The sequence below is a fragment of the Notolepis coatsorum genome (assembly GCF_963971535.1).
Source record: "Notolepis coatsorum genome assembly, chromosome: 1".
NCBI classification, from domain to species: domain Eukaryota; kingdom Metazoa; phylum Chordata; class Actinopteri; order Aulopiformes; family Paralepididae; genus Notolepis; species Notolepis coatsorum.
The window spans coordinates 50500858-50528109 of NC_140165.1; the positions used below are offsets into that span (position 1 = coordinate 50500858).

At 42.7% G+C, this 27252-nt stretch overlaps 1 protein-coding gene across 1 annotated transcript in view; it reads right to left on the reverse strand.

Moving 5' to 3' along the window:
* Positions 1 to 27252, reverse strand: part of LOC311232158 (rho GTPase-activating protein 6-like) — a gene marked incomplete at both ends in the record, with an annotated part of 334242 nt that overhangs the window by 165084 nt on the left and 141906 nt on the right. The window lies entirely within an intron of this gene.

Sequence of the window (27252 nt, forward strand, 5' to 3'; positions counted from 1 at the left end):
CCGATCCACTTTGTCTGTGCCACTGTGGTGATTTTTCCTATAGGTTTTTAGTGAGTTTTTCCTTACCTGGGGGGGGGGGGGGGGGGGCACAAACGTCTTCTCTGGTCTGCATCCCTTAACAATTGTATGTATTGAGCCGTACTGTATGTACCCATTCTGCAATCTGTTAAATAAAGTTTCATTCATTCATTCATTCACCTTCGCGTGGGTATATGTCTGGGAGTGTTGCATTCATTTATTTGATTTATTTTAATTTGTTGGCCTTCATGGTGTTTTTTGTTTTGTTCTTGATTCATTGTGATGTTTCTTCTTGACTTGTTTAAAGAAGACGTGTCCGGCCAATGGGGACATTATTAAATTAACGTGTGTTGTCGTCGGGCCTTACAAATACATTTGATTTGATTTGATTAGATGCCTATTATTAGGAAAGCTATAGGGGAAAGTCCACTGTGGTCCGAACAAGTGCAACAAGTGAATCTACAGCAGAGTAAACATTCAACATAATATAGAATTATACGGGGTGGACGAATTCGTTTGATGAGACCCAAAGAAGAATTCATGACAGAACATTACTATTTTATACTTTATCTATAACGGAAAAAAGCATTAATATAAAGTATTCTGTATTTTGTAATAAAGAAATAAAGAATAAAGAAAAAACTTGAAACTTGAATCGAGACCAATGATTCATGGATGTATAAGACACCTGAATATGTCTAAAAATAATTCAATGTGTCTAACGTTAATTTCTTGCATTCTCTGTGTTCGCGATGACGTTGTGTAACTGGCTGACCGCTCTTGATCCTCCCTATCCTAACATTGACACTTAACTTGCTGATTGACACTTAATAGTGGGACAGGATACAGGTACCGCCAGGGGGAGCTGGTGGCGACGTTGGGCAGGGAGACACAGGTGAAGAATGATGGGCTCAGGGCGCGGCGCCGACGGAGGAACTTCCTCTTCATCGTTTTCCAGAGAAGGAAGAAGTCGCACAGAGCTGGAGCTCCGGACATCAAGCTCAAGCACGCGAGATATAAACCCAGTTACGAAGCGGGTTAGTAATGAGTATGCAATAGCTTAGCTTTTAGTTAATGCGGAAGAGACATTGTGAACGAAGAAGCAGACGAGCTACTGCCGAAGAGTGTGGTAGATATTGCCCACATTGCGTTTTAGCTGAAGTATATGCGTCATGACAGGGGGTCGTCCCGACCCACAGCTTAGCTTCAGTTAGGCTAGTACCACAGTTTAGCCCACGTGTCGCCCCACCCCTTCAGCCCAAGAGCGGACGTCACTACACTGCACGCTCCTCCAGCCCCTCCGAGCCGTTACCCCAGCAGTCACCTGCCCAACGTCTACCCAGCCCCGCTGCTTGCTATCACGGGACCTCTCGACGGCCATCTCACCACACGGACGTTTGGTGGTGGGAGCAGGCCCAACTTTTATTATTTTGGGTAAAGCCGGCTATAGGACTTTTATTTTCAACGTGGGCCCACTGTCATTTTGGTTGAATGTGGTAATAATGTGTGTTCTTTTATAAAAATCCCATTGAATAGCTCCTTTATCCCTCTCACTCTTCCTCCCCTCTCTCCCCACCTACGGAGAAGCGAATCAGTATATAAACCCTTAAAGGGAAGGGGTTATTACTGTGTCTAGCCCAGTGTGGGAAGAACTTTAGTCCGTACTGTAGAACGAGAGCACTAGGTGCCCAGTGCGGAAATAACTTTCATTCCTGTGTAAATCTTTGTAACGTGAATCAGACTTTCAGTAAAAGAGAGCTCAATGGGACCACTGTGTGCGTGTCTGTTAATGTGCATTCTATCTAACCCTTTCCTTTCCGGGTAATGCTCATTACAATTTAACCCTTTCCCCACCCCCTGCCTATAGTTCATTGGGAAAGGTCTCTACTCATCATTCAGGAAGGGTACTGCTTTGGGGAGCGAATATATCATCCATCCTTACTGCCATCGGGTGTGGGAGGGCCCAGGAAGTATTGGGGGAGGTGTGGGTGTGTGGGGAGCTACTGCTGATCGCCCTGGAGGGCAAGAAGGACCAGCGCACCATCCCTAGGTTAGTGAATCCTAGGCCCCATCCACTCCCGCTGCTCGACCTCCACTTCAACATTCCTGGCCTACAGTCGGGGACGCAGCCGGACCCAGCTCTGCTGCGTTCTCACTACCAGGTGGCCGTGTACATCCACTCCCATAAAGCAGGGATAATCCACCCTGTTACATTTATGATGAATTGAAAATGGGGGACCCTGATGTAAACAAGACGAAAGTCTTTCTCTGGTCTGCATCCCCTTAACAATTGTGTGTATTGAGCCGTACTGTATTGTACCCATTCTGCAATCTGTTAATACAATTTTCAATCAATCAATCAATCAATCAATCAATGTCCCATACTTGAATCTTCAGGTTGTTTTTATATTTTTTGCTTAGTATAATGCTCTAAGACACTCAACCATAATAAAGATTCCCGAGGAGAGGGAAGGATTTTACTGCTGTTTGCGCGTCGTGTGGGACCAATATTGAGCAATCTGGGTGAAAAGCCGTTTGGATCCTGTCCCTTAAAGGAGGAGGGGGGCATGGAATATGAATAAATAAATAAAAATAGAATACAACTCTGTATTGTTGGGGTTACTGTGTCCAAGGTCTGAAACAAACCAGTCTCCTCGAGAGGGTTACCACACACTCACACACACAAATACACAGGCGCACAAACACACACACACACACACACACACACCCTGTACCCTGAAAATCGGAACATTTTCATTTTGGTTATTATCCACATGACTGCACACTGAAATTGTGTAGTTTGTTTGATGTTTGTTTTAAAAATCTCCCTTACCTCTGTGATGTGTATTCTATAAGGAATAGTGTGGAGGGAATGCATGCTAGACTGATGTGGACGAGAGACTAGCATGCAGTTTGATTAGGTTTTTAATACCTCAGGTAAACACACTCAATTGTATTCTATGCTTTTATCCACCAATGAATCAGACATGACCATAATACCAGACATGCTTCAAGTAGTCGCTTTACCCCACCTCTGCCTAGAAGAACCAATGCTCTCAAGAAAACTACAATGTATAGAGCCATAACATATTGGAATAGGATCCCATTACATATCATACGGACGGAAAAAACAAGGACAGTTTAAAAAATAAACTTAAAGGAACCATAATCCAGAAGGAAATCAATATAATGTCATGTATGAGTGTAGCTGTAGCCATGTTATCCAAACTTCTTCTGTTTTACTTTTCATTGTAAAGGTGTGGTGACATGGATTCACCTATGACCTTCTTTTGTTTTATTATTTATTGATTATGTATGTGATATATGATTTATACTGAATGTTTCATATTTGTATGTGTATACGTTGGTGATGACTAATGGGGATCCTAATAAACATAAACATCTGTATCTTTTCTATTTATTATAATAAAAAAAAATCAAATGTTGACCCCTTTCTTTGTTACCCTTCAAGAGGCCCATTTTGTCCTTTCGCCAGGCCATCATTGTAAATAAGAATTTGTTCTGAATTGACCTCCCTGGGTAAATAAAGATTAAATAAAAATAAATTAATAAGAAATCGAACAGTCTTAAATGAATGCTTCTGAATGAAATGATTCTTTGAAATGACGGAACATTTGGAACATTTAACCACCACCACCAATTAAATGTTTTCAAAGCATCGATGCGGTCATTTTTAATCAATTCCTTTCGTAGTCGATTTATTTGATTCAGTTGATGACAACCTTAATGTCAGTGTGAGTGAGTGAGTGAGTGAGTGAGTGAGTGAGTGAGTGTGTGTATGTGTGTGTGGGTGCGTCTGTGTGTGTGTGTGTGTGTGTGTATGTGTGTGTGTGCGTGTGTGTGTGCGTCTGTGTGTGTGTTTGCGTGCGTGCGTGCATGTGTGTGTCCGTCCGTGTGTTTGCCAGCACACACACACACACACACACACACAGCTGGGCGCCACATGTCTACTTACACCAAGAAAAGGAGCGATAGAGGAAGACAGAATATCAGCATGTAGTAGAACGTGTTGAAGGTCAGAAAAGGAAAGAGAAAGAGGGGAAGAGATAAGAGGTAGAGAGATCCAGAATGCCTTTGTTTATCAGATAGAGGTGTAGCTAACCATCTGAAGAATGCTGAGGAGGGACAGGGCTGGGGGGGGCAATAGTTTGACGCTGCAATGTGCCGACTACATGAAAGCAGCAATGTGCCGACTACGTTAAAGCAGGAGACTGACACAGACAGACTCCCTGACGACACGGTGTCCGTCTGCCTCCGGCGTCATGGAGCAGGAAACGTCACGGCACACCGGTCACTGCCGTCAGAGAACTGTGATTCGAGAGAACACAGGCTTTAGTCAAGTGAAGCGTTCCTTTATTGATCCTCTTGGGGGACATTCAAGTGTCATAGCAGCATGGGGGGGCGGCACAGTGGCACAGTGGTTAGCACTGCTGCCTCAAAGCAAGAAGGTCCTGGGTTCAAACCCCAGCAGGGGGCCTTTCTGTGTGGATGTTCCCCTCTCTGGGTGCTCCAGTTTCCTCCCACACCATAAAGACATGCATGGTAGACAGGGACTACAGATGAAAACGAGCTAATTAGCTCAAATCTGGCACATTTACATTGATGTGGAAACTGAAGATGTTCATTAATGTGCACTGTCCCTGGGTACCAAATTAATTAACAAACTTAAACTTAAACAGGTAGGATAGGTAGTAATAATAATAGAACATAGATATAACTAAGTAGTAATGATAATCAATCAATAAATAAAATGTGTATAGCACATTTAGACATGACACGTAAGGCGCATAGCTAAAAACAAAGAAAAGTGCTAAAGTATAGAATAAACAGAAAATATAAACAACCAACGGACAGACAAAGAAACAAAACAACACGTCAACAAGCAAGGCAAGAGTCAGCGTGAGTCAGGGAAGGCCAGGGAGTATAGATGGATTTTGAGTTTAGATTTAAAAGACTCGATGGAGTGATAACAGTAGTAGTAGTGAACAGTAGTGAGTGGCAGGATGCAATCAGACAGTAGTAATAGTTATGATGGTATTGTAGGATAATATCAATAGTAGGAAATGAGTCAAATGACTTACTCACTCTGTGGGTCCGGTTAATAACAATGTTTATTAGCCAGATAGATCAAATATATATACAAGGTAGTTAGAGAGAATGGCTGCGGCTTCCGCCCAGGTAATCAGCTGAAATTGCCTAGGTAGAGAAGAGTGAATCTTGTGAGGAGGGGGTCTTTATAGTGTGAAGGGGGAGGGGGCAGTGATGCGTTGCTCATGGGACGGGGTTGCACGCCGTGCAACCAAAGTTGTGAGCAGAAGCGCGTGCACGCACATGCACGGATGTGCGCGCGCGTGCACACAGGAATGCGCTGCACTCGACTGATGCGCCAACTCGCAGTACCCACCTGGCTACTTTGCATATCAATAGCGCCGGTCGTCAGGTGTTACATTCCATTCGTAGAGGCAATTAAGCACTGTCTTTAGTCTGTCCTTATGCGAGGGAACATTTATGTGCATGAGCGGGAGCACGCGTGCACGTGGTGTCATTTTATTTATCCTTTATTTATCCAGGAATGTCCCATTGAGATACAGATCTCTTCTTCCAGGGAGTCATTAGCGTGCATGCAACCAGTGTTGATATGAGCAATGCAACACTGGGAGGGGCGGATACAGGAGAGGGGACAAAGGAGAAGGGAGGGGGATGTCTTTACATGAAAGTTGGGGGGGTCCTCACAATATATTATTCCACAGTATACATGGTCCAAACCGCAGTAACTACATGACACAGAGTCCGGGCGTGCAGCGTTTATTATTGAGAGTCAGACGGTCCTGACAGTTCTCATGTTCACTCCAGCAGTTGGCAGCAGTCTGTGCCCACGGTTGTGGAGCCTGATGGCTACTGCCACGAAAGACTGGCCAAGGCGGTTTGTGGTGTGTCGTGGGGAGGATAAGTGTGTGTGTGTGTGTGTACATGTTGACGTTTTATTTTTAGTCCATTGTGGATACTCCTTTCAATGACATTCAATAGCACTGTGCTAGTTATTTGTATCTGTAACATTAGTCGATATACAAGTAGTTTAGACACACACACACACAAACACACACACACGCAAAACAGTTTGGAACATAGATAATTCAAGAGGAAAGCAAAAGGGGAATACTTCTCAGTTCATAATTGAATAAGTCTTATTCCCAATGCAGTCTATGAATAAGTCTTATTCCTAATGCAGTCTATGAATAAGTCTTATTCCTAATGCAGTCTATGAATAAGTATTATTCTTAATACAGTACAATATATGATTATGTATTGTTCCTAATGCAGTCTATGAATAAGTCTTATTCCTAATACAGTCTATGAATAAGTATTATTCTTAATACAGTATATGAATATGTCCTGTTCCTAAAAAAAACTCATATTCCTGTACAGTCTATAAATAAGCCTTATTCATAAAACTGTCCATGAATAAGTATTATTTATAATACTGTCTATGAATAACTAATATTCCTATACAGTCTATAAATATGACTTATTCACAGTCTATGAATAAGTATTATTCCTAATACTATCTATGAGTAAGTATTATTCCTAATACAGTCTAAGATCCGTTGTTACCCAATTAAGCTTCAGCAACTGATAATATATCTCACTGAAATTTTAATGAATTTCTAATGAACTGTCTAATCGAATCAATTTTGGAACTCTAGCCTATTTCCTATACCTACCAACGATGTTGTCTTTCCCAGCGCAACCCATGCCATTCTTCATATTGGAAACCTACAGCGAGTTAGCCACAAACTAATGCAAAGTCAGTGGGGTCAAGCAATGCCTACAGTATGTCTGTACAGGCTGACTGGAGCGAATTGAATCCTACTCCACTGTCAGCTTGTACAGACAGGAGCTTGACCCTGTGCACATCTCTGGTTTCTGGCTTTTGGGTTCACAGATGTTGCTCACAGACTTTGATTGGGCTGTGTTTGAACAGGAATAACGTTTTGAATTCATAATCTTGAGAGGTATTCCCCTAAAGGCGTCGGCTGGTTTGGCTATAATCAGATTTCAGTTATGAGATTTGGGGAGGAATGACATATAAAAGCCCCTGACTACAGGAAACATGTTTTAGACATAATGCAACAAAGCACAAGGCTGTTTTGATCATTTGGCTATCAGATTTAGACGGAATGTATCTTTTCATACATTTGACAGACTTGCAGTGTAGTTGTGGTATGACAGTACTGGCGTCGTTATGTTTTGGATACAATCTAATTGGAATGACACTGGAATGATGGTTTATCAGATTTGGGTAGAATGTGTGTATGATTAAACAAGTGAAGTCAGATCAAATGTTGCTTTATAAATACCCTTGGGAAAATTCATAGCAGCATGGCCGAGGGGGGAGGGGAGGTACTGTAAAGGCAGGACAAAATATTATAATAGAAATAGTAATAATAGAGTAGAACATAATTATAGTATATTATATCAATAATAATAATAATAATAATAATAATAATAATAATAATAATAATAATAATAATAATAATAATAATAATAATAATAATAATAATAGTAGGCCTATACATGCTATACATACTAGTAGCACACTGTGCCAGACTCTGTGCAGTGTTTAGTAATTAAGAGTCAGACAGTCCTAACAGTTCTCCAGCTGTTAGTTCTTCAACTATTGGCAGCAGTCCATGCCCAAAGTAGATGAAAGATGAAAGCATATGTGTTTTAAAAGGTTCTTATCAGATCTCAACAGATTTACAAACGAGTTTCAAACATATCAACGCCTCGAGGTGACTTTGTGGTATAAGCTACAACTAGACACTGTAAAACCTGTTGGCCATTGGTGCATTCACTAGCTGTTACATTAGTTTCTTATCAGATTTGTGCATAATTATTCATGACATACTTGAAGGGGTTTGTCCAGGAAATAGACAAAACAAAAGCAAAGACCAATAGTTGGAGAACTAACAGCTGGAGAACTTGAGAACTGTTAGGACTGTCTGACTCTCTCTGCCATTCCACTACGATTACTATGTTCTACTCCATTACTATTATTATTGATATTGTAATATTATGTCCTGCCTGTGTCTCCCCTACTGCAAATTCCCAGAGTTGCCCAAAGTTGCCATTTGGGCAACCAAGCTATTAATACAAATCAACAAAAAAACTTCATAGGAAAGAACATTTCTAGGTTTAGTATTGAACAGATAGAACCGTCAAATCGACTATAGCCCTGTTTTTCTCCTGCCTGTCCCTGTCTGTGTGTTAGCTGAGGGGAGCAGCTTCCTGCAGACCATATATGGGCAGCTTCCTGGCAATCAGCTCATTCAACTCACCTGCTCAACAACCACACCTGTCAGCCATCTTCTCATCAGCCCTGCAGTACATCTACCCCGGTTCTTCAGTCACTCTTCCTCAGATTGTTAACTCAGCTACCATGTGAATGGGGCCCGGGATTTACCAACCTGGTTTGGTACTCTGGTCTTCCTCGCCTCTCCGGGGCGGTCAGCAGTACTCCCCAACTCGCTCTCACTTCCCTCAATACCTCCGTTAACCCTCCCACACCTAGTGACTGATATGCATAAATAGATTCGTTCCTCCCGCAAGCAGTACCCTCCCTCGACGACCACTAGAGACCTTAATGACTGGAAGGAGAAAGGGTTAAATAATAATAATATTACCCGCATAAAAAAGGGTTAGGGTTAGACTCAATAATGGACACGCACACCAGGCCATGTGAGCGGATCGGAGCGTGAGCGGCGCGGGGAGCGGAGCGGGCGGTTTTGACGTGAGCGAGGAGTGGGTTTTAAAATGGGTCGGCGCGACGTCCGGAGCGAGAGTTCTCCTCCGCTCCAATCCACTCCGGGACGCTCACACAGTGGTTTAACACTGATGTAATAATATACATGTAGTACAATGCCAAAGCAACAGATGGCGATGTACAAACATGAAGGCCATTTTCAACCAATGAGAATTGAGAAGGGTGAACCTGTGATATCCTGTTCAGGCTTCACTCCTCCTCCTTCACTCACTCCTGTTAGAAAAGTATCGACGCCATTGTTGTTGTCGTTAGCTTACATGCTAACGTTAATGGCAGCGACCATAGCATTGTGGCTTGGCTAACTATCATCGCTTAATAGAGCTAGTGAATGGATAAACAACGTTATTTAACATTGCAGAATGGGTACAATTACAATGCTGCTCAATACAAACAATTGTTAAGGGGCCCAGGGGGTGTAGACTGTTGTAGTTTGAGCTAATTTACACCATGCTCCAAAAAAGAATTTAAAAAAAAACGAGCGATCTGGCGCGGGGAGCGCTCGATTCAAGGTTAGCGGTGAGGGAGCGGAGAGCGACTTGGGGGCGGGGTCAACATGAGCGATTAGCGGAGCGGACCAAGCTTTAAAGAGCGGATTTCTCGGCCGCGCCGATCCGCTCACGTGGCCTGACGCACACACACAATTCCCGTCTTAGTTCGTTTAGTGTTACTTATACTGGGCAGTGACAAGTATTACTGGCAGTGAGTCAAATGGCATATACTATCATTATTCCTAATTACCAATAACTATAATAATAACATATATAACACTTATACAATAATACCTTCCTCTAAGGCTTTACATATTACGGCAGCATTAATGTACCCCAGGAAGAAACAGGTTCAACGAGACGGGAAATTAAGAGGCATGACCATACACGTTATCACACTCAAAGGAAATGAAAAGGTGGGCCCACTTTACCTAACAAAAGTCCTAAACTAATGCCGGCATGTAATGTTTATGGGGTACCCCTATGAACTGTGGTTAGCAACCATTAGCTTCGCCCGTAGGCCGCGACACACCGTGTACTGTGGAATAGGATCCTGAGCACCGAAGCGCTAATGTACTCAACCAAGATGGCGGCCTCGCCGCACCACCACTGTCCGGGTGGTAAGATGGCGTCGAACGCTCTCGTCACGGGCGCTAGCAAGCGGGGTGGGGCAGAGGGAGCAGTAGTGCTGGACGAACTCCCGTGCTGGCTGACGACCGCCGGTGCAGAGCAGATGCAGAACGCCGGCGAAGACAGGCTGTTGACGGCCGGTGCTGGGTTGACGCGCAACAATAATCTGGCCCTACCTTAACTGAAGCTACTCTGTGGGTCCCAGACAGCCCTCCTGCTAGCCGCAACATACAATGACGCAGGGTGCCTCTAACCACCGGTCCTCTTCATCGCCTTGCGCCCGGTAGTCTACTCAAGTCAGACGGAGCCGTTAGCGGCATGCTAATATACCGCACACAGTAACTACTATAACCCGATAACGTTAGATGTTAGTCTCGTTAGCTTAGACGTTAGTCCTTGGGTTCGGTTTCTCTTACTCACACACTATCACGGATACTTCTAGGATAACCCGTCACTAGCAAGTATGTCTCATCACCCGTCGCTCGCTCCGGCGGGGCCCTCTGGCTTCACTTCTTTAACGGGGCTATTCCAAAGCACCTCCTGTTGTAGCTGCGACCGTTCACGGCTACATCCCACGCCGAAGAGGTCTTCCTGTTCCCCTCACCTCCAGGTGATTCCCTCTTCCTCGTTGCTTGCTTCTCTCCACTGCTTCTCTCGTACGCTCCGCCTGCCACCGCCGCCCCCTGCTGGTACCGCCAACTAGCCCCACAGGAAGCACTGGGTGGATAGAATATGATTCAGTTTACTGTTTATAATCCATATTCCAGCCGGTGAGAGAAAGAGAGACCTGCATCCTTGTTCGAGGGAATATCAATGCAAACTAGTTAATATGTCTTTGTGCACAAAGGGGAGATAAAAGGCAAGTCAGCACTTCTGAATAATAGTCGAATATTCAGGGTGCTACATATGTATAATTACGTACTTAAGTACAAAGCATAAAGGAATGTCTTTGTTACCATGGTGATGTGATATGACAACAAGTTATATCAACGTTGAAACAAACTCATATTCTCAATCCAAGCAAAGATCATCGACTGACTGAGAAGAGAGAGAGAGAAGAGAGAGAGAAAAGATGAGAGGAGAAAGAAGAGAAGAAGAGAAAGAGAAGAGGAGAGATAGAGAGAAGAGGAGAACAGAGAGAGGGGTTAAGAAGTGTGGATAGAACGGTGAGGCCGGGAGGAGTTTATGTTTTATGGTTCTTCATGGAGAAGTCCATTGTCTCCTAAAATGGTCGCAGAGTGTAACCCTCACAGCTGACACACACACACACGCACGCACGCACGCACGCGCACACACACACACACACACACACACACACACACACACACACACACACACACACACACACACACACACACACACACACACACACACACACACACACACACACACACACACACACACACACACACACACACACACACACACACACACACACACACACACACACACAGTGAGACCCTGCCTCTGAGCGAAAGGGGAGAAAGAGGGAGTGAAAGAGAGTGAAGGAGATTAGACAGCAGGGGAGATAGAAAAGAGAGAGAATGAGAGAGAGGGGGGTATAAGAGCGAAAGAGGGAGGGAGAGGGGGTAAGGGACGAGGAAGGGTGACAAGGCAAGGGGGGAGAGAGAGAGAGAGAGAGAGAGAGAGAGAGAGAGAGAGAGAGAGAGAGAGAGAGAGAGAGAGAGAGAGAGAGAGAGAGAGAGAGAGAGAGAGAGAGAGAGAGATAATAAGTATACAGGAAACTGGAGAGAAAGATATTGAGAGGAGAGGGAGGGGGTGAGGGATAGAGGGAGCGGGGGAGGGAGGGAGAAAGGGAGAGAGGGAGGGGAATGTGGTAGAACATCTCAAAAGTCCAGATGTGCAGTATCACACTACATGGAACAGAGCCAGAGAGAGAGAGAGAGAGAGAGAGAGAGAGAGAGAGAGAGAGAGAGAGAGAGAGAGATAGTGTGTTTATACATACAGAATATGCGTGTGTTTATGTATGCATGTATACATGTTTGTGTGTGTGAATGTCGGTTTGAGAGAGAGACTTAAACATTGGCAACGAGGGGCTTGTGTAGATCCAGAAAGGGGATAACCTCCTCTAAATGGACTGTCAAAACCTGCGCTAGCCACGAATACGCTCATAAAGGCAGTCGGTAAACAACCTGCACTATTCAAAGGTACAGAAGCCTAGATGGTCAAGTGTGACAGGTTGCCACGTTGTGGTGAAAAGGGTCTCTGTTGATTGTTCTTTCCAGGTGTACGATCTCACATGTGAAATAATTCCAAGATAGAATTCTGAGAAAAACGATTGAAAGTGTTACGCTCAGGGGCGTAGCAAGAAACTCATGATCCCAGATGAGCATTCAATAGTGTCCTCCAAAAGATTATGTTTTAGCCCCTTCACTTACAGTCAAAATCATTCAAATCAATAGGTACTATAATAATAATAATAATAATAATAATGCAGGACCTCTTTAGAGGTCTTTATTCGGCATGCAACGAACTGGACATGCAATGGGAGCGGCACACACACACACACACACACTGGAATACACACTTGCAACTTGCAATGGGCCTGGTCTACAAGATACACTATACGACTAAGGTAATAATGATAATAATAATAATAATAATAATAATAATAATAATAATAATAATAATAATAATAATAATAATAATAATAATAATAATAATAATAATAGATTTTATTTGTAATGCGCTTTACCCAATGTACATGTCAAAATACTTCCCAAAGGTCAGTGAATACCACAACCACAACACCAGAGGAAGCTCAACAAATCATGTTAAACCCAGATTCGGCTCAAACAAGGGACTAAACACGTTTTGCAATTATGCCACATCAATGTGGAACGCCCTACCCAAAGCTGTAAAGGAATGTGAATCCCTACCCACATTCAAAACCGCTCTAAGAGAGCACCTACGGGAGGCTGCAATTCGAAACTGGCCACCGTAAATGTCCAAACCCCCCCACCCCCTCCTAATAGACAGTCTCCTCCCCACTGTATGTATATTCTCTCCCCACCGTATGTATATTTCTCGCCCACCCACCCCCTCCTAATGTACAGTCTCCTCCCCATCATATGTATATACTCTCTGTCAGGATCTATGGGTAACAGTACTGTATATTTGCATATCATATATGTCACAAATGTAACAGTACTATATACCTGTATGTCATGTATGTCCCTATGCCATAAATGCCATGATGTCATGTATGTTGTGTATGTCATAAATGTCACTATGAATTGAAAATGGGGGACCCTGATGTAAACAAGACAAACGAATTTCTCTGGTCTGCATCCCCTTAAAAATTTTATGTATTGAGCCGTACTGTATTGTACCCATTCTGCAATCTTACTCACTCACTCACTCACTTACTCACTCACTCACTCACAGTCTTTTTCTCAGTCGCCGATGCGATTGAGCTCTGCGCTCAACCCATCCCGTCATCCTTCCCCCCAAGGGCAGCCGGGAGCAGACAGGCGTCGGCGAGGGCCGCGCCCGGGGACCAATCCATGTGCTCCTGCCCGTCTTCGTCAAGGACGCGACAGCGTCAGCGATCTGTTGGTTGTGCATGTTTTTCCACTGGGTTTCTCTTATCGGGGGGGGGGAACCCTTGCGAGCACAGGGAGAACATGCAAACTCCACACAGAAAGGCCTGGGAGATACCCCACCTGGGTACCTGGCAACACGGAAACCTGGTCCCCAAGCGGGAATCGAACCCTGGACCTTCTTGCTGTGAGGCGACAGTGTTAACCACTACACCACCGTACTAGTAGCCACATGCAAGCTCATTAGCTTGCAGCTAGCACTGCCAGCTGTTTTCTATATGGAAGGCTAACGATGCAAACACGCCATATATTTATTAACCCATTTTGACCTAAAACGCCTGCTACACATGCATTATATAGCCTGCATATACACACAAAGGGGTTTCCCGGTTTCAATGTGTTAAGAGAAGACAGGTAGAAACCTTTTTCTTTTTTTTAAATGATGAAGGAAAATAAGACGTACATGTTGTAAATGTCAAAACATCCCGTTAAACATATTGGTTTTAGATACTGACTGAAGCCCATATGGACCATCTGGTATTTTATTTTCAACACAGGCATACAAGTTATTGTATTAAAGTCAGTTGAAGATTTTCCTATGTTGAATCTGGCAGGGCCTACTTATGCTGATGGCTGGTTGACATATTTGTATTCGGATCCAAGTTAGTGAATAGCAGTCCACAAGGGGATGGAGGAGGCAATACTTAGAATACTGTTGACTTTCTTAACTTTTCTTAAAGAAAAGCAGTGGTTCTTAACCCGGGGCTCGCAAGATTATTTTGATGGGGGTCACAAAAATGCATCGTGATATTTATAATTTATAAGGTTTGGATTTTGTTTTTTCTTGTGACTTCTTAAGTCTCCAATTATGAATCGAGCTAAAACTAAAATAATTCTCTGATGTTAAAGTTCCCCATTCTGTCATAAGGACCATGTTGGGGGAACGTGAGGTATATTCCAACCATCGACTGGACAAGAGACCTCAGACGCAAATAGGATGCCTCTGTTTTTAGGCCACACGTTGAGAATCAGTCCTTTAACACTTTGAGTGCCAGCGATGAGATTTATCATTAGTTCATGCCAACTGTTGAGTGCCAGCGACACTCGCTTTTTTTCATATTAGCGATTTGAATTAATATTTCATCAATCTAGTCTCACGTTAGTGCTGCAAACTCTCTTTGAGCTCCATTGGGAAAATACCGCCCCCTATCGTCTCTCCCTGTTGTACTGCACCCCATTGGATTAGACTGAATGAAACACATGGGGGGGGGGGGGAAATCCAGCTTCCTCATTTTACTTCTCGGGCAAGCCACCCGAGAGGATCCAAGTCATTTCCGAGCCCCAAAACAGCGTGGAATACATATTTCCAGTATCCAGCGTTGGATCAATAAACGTGATCGATATTTGGAATGGTGATCAGGAATTGGAATACTCTTTTTGGAGAACATCTGATCTGAGGTAAGGAATCTATTTTACCAGTCTTAGGATAATCAGAACTTTTTTCACAGAGATATCAGCGTGTGCCATATGTGTGTGTGTGTGTGTGTGTCTGTGCGATCAGGAAATAAGAGATAAAAAATGTCAGCCCGCTTATATAGCGTGCATAAGTACACATACTATCGATAATCTAGCGTTTATTTGAAAACGATTCATAAATAGGCCGAAAAATTACAACGTTTTTTGTGTATTCCAGAATATTCCAGTAAAGGGCGTTTATCACAGAATCTTAATATTTTCCTGAAACGTTCAAAAAACGAGAGTTTTTCAAAATGGTATAAAGCGGAAATTAACCGATTAAAAAACAATCCGTTTCGACAATGTTGACTGCAAACAAGACATTAGACACATAATTTAAGACATAGTTTATGCGTTTGCAAATATGAGAGCTCTATCATTGAAGTGGACGCTGGCATACGGAGCCCTTTAGCGCTCCACATGGCTGGCATCCAAAGTGTTAAGGAACAAAGGCCATCGACAAAGTATTCCATCTCAAACGTTTTCTGGCCAGGTCATGCCAGTTACATCAACTTATCTTAACTTAACTCTCTTATCCAGCTGCTTCCGGGCTGGCTTGCTCTTCCCTCTGGGATTCCCCTGTAGAGAGTGGCGGGCGAGGCTGCATGCACGTTTACGTGAGGTGTGTCCCATCCTCCACTTGCTCTTATTCCTGTTCAGTGGGCAAGAGTTTCACGCAGGTCTTCATTTCTAAACATTGTCCGCTTGATATGCCGGATTCTTCCAAGGTAGCTGCTGTCTGAGGATTTGTTGGTGAATGTTTATGTAATAATAATAATAATAATAATAATAATAATAATAATAATAATAATAATAATAATAATAATAATAATAATAATAATAATAATAATAATAATATTAATAATAATAATAATAATAATAATAATAATAATAATAATAATAATAATAATAATAATAATAATAATAATAATAATAATAATAATAATAATAATAATAATAATAATAATAATAATAATACAAATAATAATAATACAAATAATAATAATAATAATAATAATAATAATAATAATAATAATAATAATAATAATAATAATAATAATAATAATAATACAAATAATAATAATACTATAATACATTACAGTAGGATTAAATGGAAGACTTTCCACATGGTCTGGGATTGAATCCCGTCAAAGGCATCCAACCAGTCTTACAGTATCTCCCTTCATACCTAGGCCTATATTTATTACATATTCTATGGATAGCAGAGGATCAGGATCAGTGCTCTGGTTGCATATTCATATACACATCTCTATGACTTTATGGGTGGCACGGTGGTGTAGTGGTTAACACTGGCGCCTCACAGCTAGAAGATCCTGGGTCTGTAGATCTGTAGTCCTAAGATAAAGGCCATAGCCTCCTTCCTGATTTGTCATTGACATACAGTAAAGGTATGTCCAACCCCCCCCCACCACACACATACATGTGGTTCCCTTGTATGCCCCCTTGCACAAAACACATAAAGCCCCAATCGGTACTGCAACCATAAACAAATGGGCCCGAATGCAGAAGAGACACTGTATAACCTTCAGCACACAAATTAAGTCATCAAGTCTCTATTAGAGGAGCAGGAACCGACAGCTGGAAGTACTGAATCTCCTCGTCACAGTTTCCTTCCATTCGTTTTCTAATTTTTCCTCGATGGAATATTCACAAGGTCATGAATGACCTGTTTTTGATTTCAAACAGGTGCCTGGGGTATTTCGGATACTAGTGCCTTCACTACGCCACTGGGCTTTGAACGGTCTCCTCGGCTGTAGTAGTGACTGTGTTGACTTAGCATTAGCCAAGTCATTTTCACCGCCGTGGCCACGGGCCTCTACTGATCCTCCTACAGTCGATCGCAATGTTTTATTTTTTTGTGATCCACTTTTTCTCCTTATTTTTCAATTTTTTCTCCCATCCCAATTTTGCTGTTTCCAATTCTCCCCTCCCCTGTCTTGAACGTTGCTCGCATATGCCCCCCACAGGTCAGTCGTAGGGAGGATAGAAGCCTTGCATCACGCGTCCCCTCCGGTACACGAGGAGGCAGCCTGTCACATCTGTTCACCTGCCAGCGCGGACTCTCATTGGCGAGGTGTAACGCGTGGGAGGCTCACACTACCCCCGCTATTATCTGTCTCTGCTGTGCAGGTGTCCCTCAACCGACCTGTAGGAGTCGCTGTCCACAACGTCCAGATTACCACCCATCGACTTCCACCCGCTGACTCTGCCAATTGAGCCAGTATGACGGCTGGCCCAAGTCGGAGTCGAACCCGGTGTCTCTTGCGTTGGTGACGAGTGCAATGTCCGCTGCGCCACCCAGCCGCCCCTGGCTGTAGTAGTGACTGTTGACTTAGCATTAGCCGAGTCATTTTCACCACCATGGCCATGGGGCTCTACTGATCCTCCTACAGTCGATCGCCATGTTGAAGTGGCAAACCACTTGTTGCCGTTGAAGGGGCAAGTGTCTTCTCCAGAGTCAGACGAGAAGATGGATACAAGTGTCTTCTCCAGAGTCAGACGAGAAGATGGATACAAGTGTCTTCTCCAGAGTCAGACGAGAAGATGGATACAAGTGTCTTCTCCAGATTCAGACGAGAAGATAGATACAAGTGTCTTCTCCACAGTCAGACGAGAAGACAGATACAAGTGTCTTCTCCAGAGTCAGACGAAAAGACAGATACAAGTGTCTTCTCCAGAGTCAGATGAGAAGATGGATACAAGTGTCTTCTCCAGAGTCAGACGAGAAGATAGATACAAGTGTCTTCTCCAGAGTCAGACGAGAAGATGGATACAAGTGTCTTCTCCAGAGTCAGACGATAAGATGGATACAAGTGTCTTCTCCAGAGTCAGACGAGAAGATGGATACAAGTGTCTTCTCCAGAGTCAGACGAGAATATGGATACAAGTGTCTTCTCCAGAGTCAGACGAGAAGATAGATACTAGGGGTGCACCGATATGAAAATTGGCCACCGATACCGATTGTTCAACTAACACAATCGGCCGATACCGATACTTGTGGCAAAAAATAAGTATTTGTAATTTTTTTTAATTCTTTTTTTTAAATTTTTTTTATGAAACTACTGTATATTTGTATGTGTATGTTTGTATTTGTAGGCCTCTTTACTTACTTAAAAAAAGGAAACATCAAGAAATATGTTTAATTTATGGTATCACTATCTCCCAGTATCGTCTGGCGGCCTGCAGAGGGATACTATTTTCTCAACCAGAGCTTTCAACCAATGCAATGGAACCATTCTGGCGGCCTGCAGCGGGATACTATTCTCTCAACCAGAGCTTTCAACCAATGCAATGGAACCATTTTGATTGACAAGTCGATTCGGCCAATTACGCCACACCGCTAGCACCCACCTCCTGCTGTTCTTACCACCAATCGGCAAGCGTTTATTCATTTTCTACTTCGGGGGCATGCCGCCATTGATCTGCTTGCGAGAATGCGAGTCAAACTCAGAACCACAACAAGCTAATACGTTAGCTGCCCGGCAGTGCCCGCCGACCAGCGCGCTCCACAGGATGGCCAAACGAGACACAATGATTTTACTGCAACAAATGTTATAATAAAACAAAGCCTTTCTATACATTTGTCTGGTTGAAAACTTTATTAACAGATTGCAGAATGGGTAGTTGGGTACGGAATGGAACCGAGCTATGAACGGCTTGCTTGCTATCTTCGGGTAAATACTATGCTGATGTAATTGAACGTGTAACTAACTATATAACGTTAATGCCACAAAACTAATGTTTGTGTCATTTTAACAGCAGATACTTTCTTAAATGCCATCCTCCCGACAGAGCGGTGTTGATGGGGAGCTCTGATGGGTTCGCTTGGTTGTGTTATTAGCATTGAACAGCTAACCGAAAGCTAGCGTTAACTAATGTTAAAGGTTTAGCCATAACGTTACGTTGGCTAAAGTTGGGGCTATTCATAATCCAGCAATAATGGCTGCAGACCTGCAAGCAAAGTACAGCAAGTTGGCAAAGGAGTATTCCAACGTAAATCACATTTTCACCAGTAACGTTAGTCTTCTGCCTCCCGGTAGCTCATGCTGCAACGGAATGGAACTGAGCTATGAACGGACTCGGAGTAATGCCTTGCTGCTATGAATGAATGAATGCTGATGTTATTGTCCGTGTAACACTAACTATATAACGTGAATGCCACAAAATGAATGCCTTGTTAATCATAAGTAGTAACTGATGCAGTAGCTTGTGTGTGTGTGTGTGGGGGACGGCGGGCGTTGTGCAGGTAGGTCGCGAGTGAATTTTTTTTTTTGCCTTTTGACGCTACACAAATTGATGGATATTTATCGGCGACTGCTATCGGCACATTTGAGCTTATCGGCCGATAGGCCGATAGCAGTCAACAAGGCACTTATCGGCCGATACCGATACCCGACCGATATATCGGTGCACCCCTAATAGATACAAGTGTCTTCTCCAGAGTCAGACGAGAAGACAGATACAAGTGTCTTCTCCAGAGTCAGACGAGAAGACAGATACAAGTGTCTTCTCCAGAGTCAGATGAGAAGATAGATACAAGTGTCCTCTCTGTGCGTTCAGTAGAAAGCTATCCGGCTGCAAGCTAGCCTAGATTAGTACAAATTAATGGAAGCAGATTGATTGATTGATCGATTGAAAACTTTATTAACAGATTGCAGAATGGGTAGGTAGGTATTTATTTAGACAACAAAATATACAGATCATTACATCACATATTTGCTTTTGTCAAGGATAGGAACGAAAAAGCCAATGACTTATTTACATCGTTGTCCCTGGAAGTCAAGGATGCTTGATACATACACATACAACTCATTACAGAAATATTTCACAATCATTACATTTTATAGCAATAATGGCACAATCATTAATTAATACAAACATGTGCATTTGTTGAGACATGTTAAACTAGCCTTGAGTCTGTGTATCTCAGAGCACCCTGAGGGGAGGGGGCGGTGGGGGGAATCACAGTTGCAGGACCGGGTACAATACAGTACAGCTCAATACACACAATTGTTAAGGGGATGCAGACCAGAGAAAGATTTTAGTCTTGTTTACATCAGGGTCCCCCATTTTCAATTCATCATAACATGACATACACGACATACAGATAGACAGTACTGCTACATCTATACATTTATGACATACCAGATTTACAAATACAGTACTGTCTGTGGTACAAAAAGAGTCTAAAAAAGCGAGTATATACATTTGACGTAGAAACTGTACATTGGAGGAGGTTGGGTAGGTGGGGTGGGGGGAACTGTACATTGGAAGTGGTTGGGTGGGTGGGGTTGGGTAGACAGGGTGGGGGAAACTGTACAACTGTACAAGCAAAACTGTACATTGGAATATCGACAAAACCTTACTTGGTCCCAAGAAGAGGGTCTCATGTATTATTGGGTTAGGACATTTACTGTACATTTACAGGGGCCAGTTTCGAATTGCAGTCTCCTGTAGGTGGTCTTTGAGAGTGGTTTTGAAAGTGGGTAGTGATTCACATTCCTTTACAGCTGTGGGTAGGGCGTTCCACATTGATGTGGCATAATTGCAAAACGTGTTTAGTCCCTTGTTTGAGTCGAATCTGGGTTTAACATGATTTGTGGAGCTCCCTATGGTGTTGTGGTCGTGGTATTCACTGACCTTTGGGAAGTATTTTGACATGTACATGGGTACCTTAGTCGTGTAGTGTATCTTGTAGTCCAGGCCCATTGCAAGTTGCTGTACTCTGTCGTCTACTTTAAGCCATCCTAGGTAGTCAAAGTGGGCAGGGGTGAGGTGGGTTCTAGGAGTAAGGTCAAGTAGTAGTCTGACCAGTTTGTTTTGTGATGTTTGTAATCTTGTTTTTAGCGCCTTTGAGGTGCTTTGGTACCATGAGGTGCAAGCATAGTCGTAGTACCCTTGAATGAGTGCTCCTGCCAGAGTCTTCAGGGTATTCTTGTTTACCAGAGAGGAGATCCGGTACAAGAATCTAGTTCGTTGGTTGACTTTTTTTATTACATTGGATGCCATTTTGTCACAGGAAAGATTTGCCTCTAGGATGGAACCTAGGTAATGTATGTAATTTCATCTTTCTTTGTGACAATATTGTACGTACAGATACGTACCACTAGCCTAGCTAGGCTAGTTTACAGTCGGATAGTTTTCTAATAAACGCACAGAGAGGAAATTCGTATCTATCTTCTTGTCTGACTCTGGAGAAGACTGTAAGCGCATTTCCTATAATGTTGGCGTGTTTAACATCTAATGTGTTAGCTACACATTTTGGCTTTAGTTTAGCAAGCTAGCAAAAAGCCAACTAGCTAGCAAGGAAAGGTTGTGAATAGTACCACCACCACCTCCCATGTTTGTCAAGCTCATGATTCGTTCATGCGTACACTGATGTTATACATACTGTATTTCTTTTTTTCCCCACAATATTTTTATTTTCATTTTTGAATTTCACAAACAGTTCACAAAACAAACATCTGAAACATAAACAATTCACATGGCATACATCTAAAACAACATAAAATACAATATAAACAATATTCGATTCTATTTTTTGTAGATGTCTATTGGAATGCCGTCTGGGCCTGCTCTTTTCCCTGATTGCATGTACATATTGTATAATTGGCTTAACACTATGCCGTCCGAGAACGAGTATATACGTGTTTCGAAAAAGAGCGTTGTGGACCAGAGCCACGAGTATATACGTGACGAGTTGTTATTGTTTTATTCCATATTTATAACGCTTCTTAGGTACCCGATCCACTACCAGCATCTTTTCACATATTTGATTTTCGAAACATGCAGTACCGGCCAAACCCGCTTAGGGGCGCCATCGCTCCACTGCAGTATCATTATGTGAATTTAAAAAAAAAAAAAAAGTACAGTTCTGTGGGCGGATCATAGTTCCTTGATCCCAGCCGAACATCCTCCATCTTGGATCAGCTTGGCGAGTGTTTTTTTCAGCGTGGAATAATGGGATTTATGATTAGCCAATGTGCATATCGATCTACCAGAATCCGATGACTGGTGAGGAAATGCTGCCGGCGATCACATGGCCTGACGGTAGGATAATATTACCCCAAATTACAGCTGGATTGGACATTGTTTTATAACATAACGTGATCGGTCAATGAAAATGCTATATTGAACGCACACTGTATTGCGGATCAATAATAGTAATCGGCGTTCCCCGCCGCACCCATCCATAGATGCTCTGTAATAGTCCGGATGCTACGCAGTTTGTTTTATTTCATTCGTATATATACAGCAGAAATGGCGTTTGATATAACGGCGCCAACGTTTAGCCTATTATCTAGCTTCCTGCAGAAAAGCCTAGACGAAAAGTGCGTTATACCTTATATTCACGACGCTATAAAATGACAACCAACCGATGGATTTTTCTTTTCTTTAAGCCATTATGAAGGCACGGTTCATGCACTCAAGTGACAATGAGAATGGACAGATAGCAATACTATAAATGATATATAAAGCTCTTAGAAAGTACATCGGTTTGTTTACTTTCTGGCTGTCCTCTGAGGCCTAAATCGCCGGGCCACGCCGGTCGTCATAGTGTTAAGGAATTGTCATTTTAGGTGAGAAAAAGGGCTTAAATGTAAAATAAACTATGTTTGGGATTTAGTTTTCAATTAGACAATGTGCAATCTTCCATCAACAATATGTTTGACTTAATTACAGTTGTCTCCAGTTCCTAACGCACACTTTGATGTCACTACTGTAGTGACTTTTCGATTGCAAGCGCTTCAAGAACAGAACTCAGGACAGCTGTTTAAATTGAAAATCACCATGTGGCACCATTCATGTATCAACACTAAAAGATGCGTTTGGAACTGGAGACTACTGTAGGTATAAAATATGTCAGCATCTTCGACTTCAAACTGAGGGGGCACAGTGACTTGATTGGCCAGGCCTGGACCCGTAAGGCCCGCCCATAATGCTGATGATGTGCGGGAACTACAAACCAAACCATGCATTCCTACCTTCACCTATAGCTCTTAGACTAAACTTCAGTCAAAGGAACAATTCAGGGCCATTATCCTTCAACCCCCCCCCCCCCGGACTGGTTCTCAGTGGCTAACACTACCGGTTGTTCCGGTCAGCTTGCATAATTCTCTTGAACCTGCATTAGCTCGCTTTAAGCCAATTTCAGTGTCCGTCTGCTAGCGGGTGCACGCTCCACTGCCTCATGTCGTCTTGTGACTGATCTCAATTACCTCTTCTTGTCCATCGTGTCAGGAGAGTCAGCTACAAGCTGAAAGAATGTATGCATGATATACACCCCCTCTCTATTCGAATGACAATCACTATGGGCGGCTAGGTGGTGCAGTGGGCAAGGCGCTCACCACCAATGCAGGAGACGCTGGGTTCGAGCCCAGCTCTCCGCATTGCTATCAGCTTGGCTGGTCGTTCATACTAATACAATTGGCAGTATTAGGGGGTGGGAAGCTGATGGGTGGGGATTGGACGTTGTGGACAGCGACTCCTACAGGTCGGTTGGTGCGCCTGCGCAGTAGAATCAGGAAGCGATGAGGGCGGCGTGCCCTCCCACACAGACCCCCGCCGCTGAGAGATCGTGCTGTGCAGGTGAAAAGATGCGACGGCTGCCTCCTCGAGTACCGGAGGGGACACGTGATGTAAGGCTTCGTCCACATTGCAGCCGGCTTGTGGGAGGCATGGCCTAACAGCGTTCGAGACAGGAGAGGGTAGAATTGGACGATACGAAATTGGGATGGGAGAAAAATAGAAAATGCGAGAAAAAATTGATAAAAAATAAAATAAAAAATGACGATCACTATGGTCAGGTAAAAAGGAAAAAGTGGCATCTGTGATTGTAGGGTATTTTCTGTTTTAACATTAATCATATGCTATTGTAGGGCTGGGGGATATGGCCACTAAATGATATCACAATATTTTTTGGCTATGTCACGATACACAATATATATCACGATATTTGGACATTTCCTCTAAATCACTTACAAATGCTTGATTTAACCCTTTGATGCATACAGTCACGCCAACATGACGATTATAATAGTCCCTGCAACATATGTCTGCATTAAACCATGAAGATGCTTTAAAAAAATATTAAATTTTAAGTTTCTAAAAATCTAAAAGAGTAGTCTACTGACACTAATACAGAAAAAATATATTAACTAAGACAATTTATATAAAAACTCCTAAGGGTGCCTAAGACTTTTGCACAGTACTGTGCTTTCTATCTACTTTAGCCAAAAATACACACACACTACTGTGATAAAATAATAATAATTTTTATTATCAGCAATGTTATAACATCCTACTGGTAAACAAAACACTGTAAAGGTGTGTGTGCATCATCATCCTATATATATTAACTTTTTAATTGCATGAAACATTATGAAGTATTCTCTTATGCTGCTTATGCATGGTACCTACTCGACTCGACCCCCCCCCCCCCCCCCCCGCCCCCCCACGCGTCAGTGTAGCTGGGGCGCCATGACGTCATCTTCAATGCGACGCATGCGGACAATAGAGGATTTCAACGCTAGCTATGAAGCTATGAATCCAGTGCCTTATTAGGTCATTTACGCTAGCCACAATGCTAACGGTTAGAACGCGAGCCTACTATTTTTTGGAACCGCCTCGGTGCCTCCTATTCCATTGCCGTTTCGGAATAAAACACGTGGGCTAACGTTTAAACTCGCTAAACACTCTTCACTTTTCTCACGCTCTCGTATCCCCGTTCCCTGTTTCCTCCAAACAAACCTTTGGCACCGCCTCTCCGTCTCTGTGTGTGTGTGTGTGTGTGTGTGTGTGTGTGTGTGTGTGTGTGTGTGTGTGTGTGTGTGTGTGTGTGTGTGTGTGTGTGTGTGTGTGTGTGTGTGTGTGTGTGTGTGTGTGTGTGTGTGTGTGTGCGTGCGTGTATGTGTGCATGCGTGTATGTGTGCGTGTGTGTATGTGCGTGTAGTGTACTGTACATGACGTAAGTTGGGCGAGTGTGTGTGGATTTTTTTCTGTGAGAGGGAGAGACGAGAGAGTAAAGCGCTGCGCCAAAGTAAGTCTCATCTCAGCCGCGGCGGCTTAGAAACTGACGTGAGGGTTTGTGAGAAACATCACAATGTCCACGATACGTTTAAAAAGTGTATCGTTAATGAACTGTACCCGATATCTATTTAATATCATCATATCGCCCACCCCTAGGCTATTGTATATGATTTTATTTTATTTTATTGTATATGATTCTTTAGACCTGCTGTAGAGTCCATAAAAAAACACATTCAAAGGCCTGCGACTATCTGCTACCATCTAGTCCTATATCCTTTACATCTGGTTCTATCCTTTACATCTGGTCCTATCCTTTACATCTGGTTCTATCCTTTACATCTGGTCCTATCCTTTACATCTGGTTCTATCCTTTACATCTGGTTCTATCCTTTACATCTGGTCCTATATCCTTTACATCTGGTCCTATATCCTTTAGATCTGGTCATATCCTGTACATCTGGTCATATCCTTTACATCTGGTCATATCCTTTACATCTGGTAATATCCTGTACATCTGGACATATCCTTTACATCTGGTCATATCCTGTACATCTGGTCATATCCTTTACATATGGTCATATCCTTTACATCTGGTTCTATCCTTTACATCTGGTCCTATATCCTTTACATCTGGTCATATCCTGTACATCTGGTCATATCCTGTACATCTGGTCATATCCTTTACATCTGGTCATATCCTTTACATCTGGTAATATCCTGTACATCTGGACATATCCTTTACATCTGGTCATATCCTTTACATCTGGTCATATCCTTTACATCTGGTAATATCCTGTACATCTGGACATATCCTTTACATCTGGTCATATCCTGTACATCTGGTCATATCCTTTACATATGGTCATATCCTTTACATCTGGTCATATCCTGTACATCTGGTCATATCCTTTACATCTGGTCATATCCTGTACATCTGGACATATCCTTTACATCTGGTTCTATCCTTTACATCTGGTCCTATATTTTACATCTGGTCCTATCCTCTACATATGGTCCTATATATTTTACATCTGGTCATATCCTCTATATCTGGTCCTATCCTTTACATCTGGTCATATCCTCTATATCTGGTCCTATCCTTTACATCTGGTCATATCTATTATTTCATTTATTTGCATTCATCTAAAAATGTTTGGACCTTATGGTGTTCTTGTTCTGTTCTTGACTTATTGTTATGTTTTCTTCTTGACTTGTTTAAAGAAGACCTGTACGGCCCATGGGGACATTAACGTGTGTTGTCGGGCCCTATAAATAAATTTGATTTGATTTGATTTGATTTATTAACTCTGGTCCTATCCTCTATATCTGGTCCTATCCTGTGCAGCATGTTGTGATTCGCCCCAAATTAGGTTTGCCGTTTTCAGTTCCGAGGTCACAGTTCTCCACCAGGTTGTTTTTGGCCTCCCTTGTCTCCTCTTCCCAGGTGGGCTCCATCTCAAGGCTACTTTAGGAATGCGGCCCTGTTCCATTTGAGCTGTCTGGCTTTCATTTCCAGCACCACATTGCGACAGTTTGTGTTTCTCTACAGGTCCTCATTGGAGATCTTCTGACCAAAAGATGCAACATATCTCCCGGAGACCTCCATTTGTGGAATATGTTGATCTTCTTCACCTCACTCTCAACCACTCGTCAGCATTCTGAGTCTTTACAGCAGAACTGATTTAACATTATTGTCATATAGTCGGATCTTGGTTTTCAGGCTGTACTGTTTTTCCTCCAGATGGTTTGAAGGCATAACCATGAACCTGGATATGAGGCTGTGTGTGTCTTTGTTCATAAAAAAACATGACTTCTTGGGAACAAGGGTTTCATTCAGCAGCAGCACTATGATGACTAATGTGTGCCCGGACCTCAATTGACCTCAAACCGCCATCTTTTTTTTATCGTCCAATCTAGGGCTGACCCCTATTAGTCGAATAGTCGACTAATCGATCGAAAGGAGCCGTAGTCGACTGCCAACTTCTTAGTCGAATGCAAAAAAAAAAATAAAAAAAAAATATATATATATATATATATATATATATATATATATATATTTTTTTTTTTTATTATAAAAAAAAAAAAAAATCATTCTTTCCTAAAGAAAAGAGGCCTAGAAGCGTGGCTAACGCTAATGGCAAGC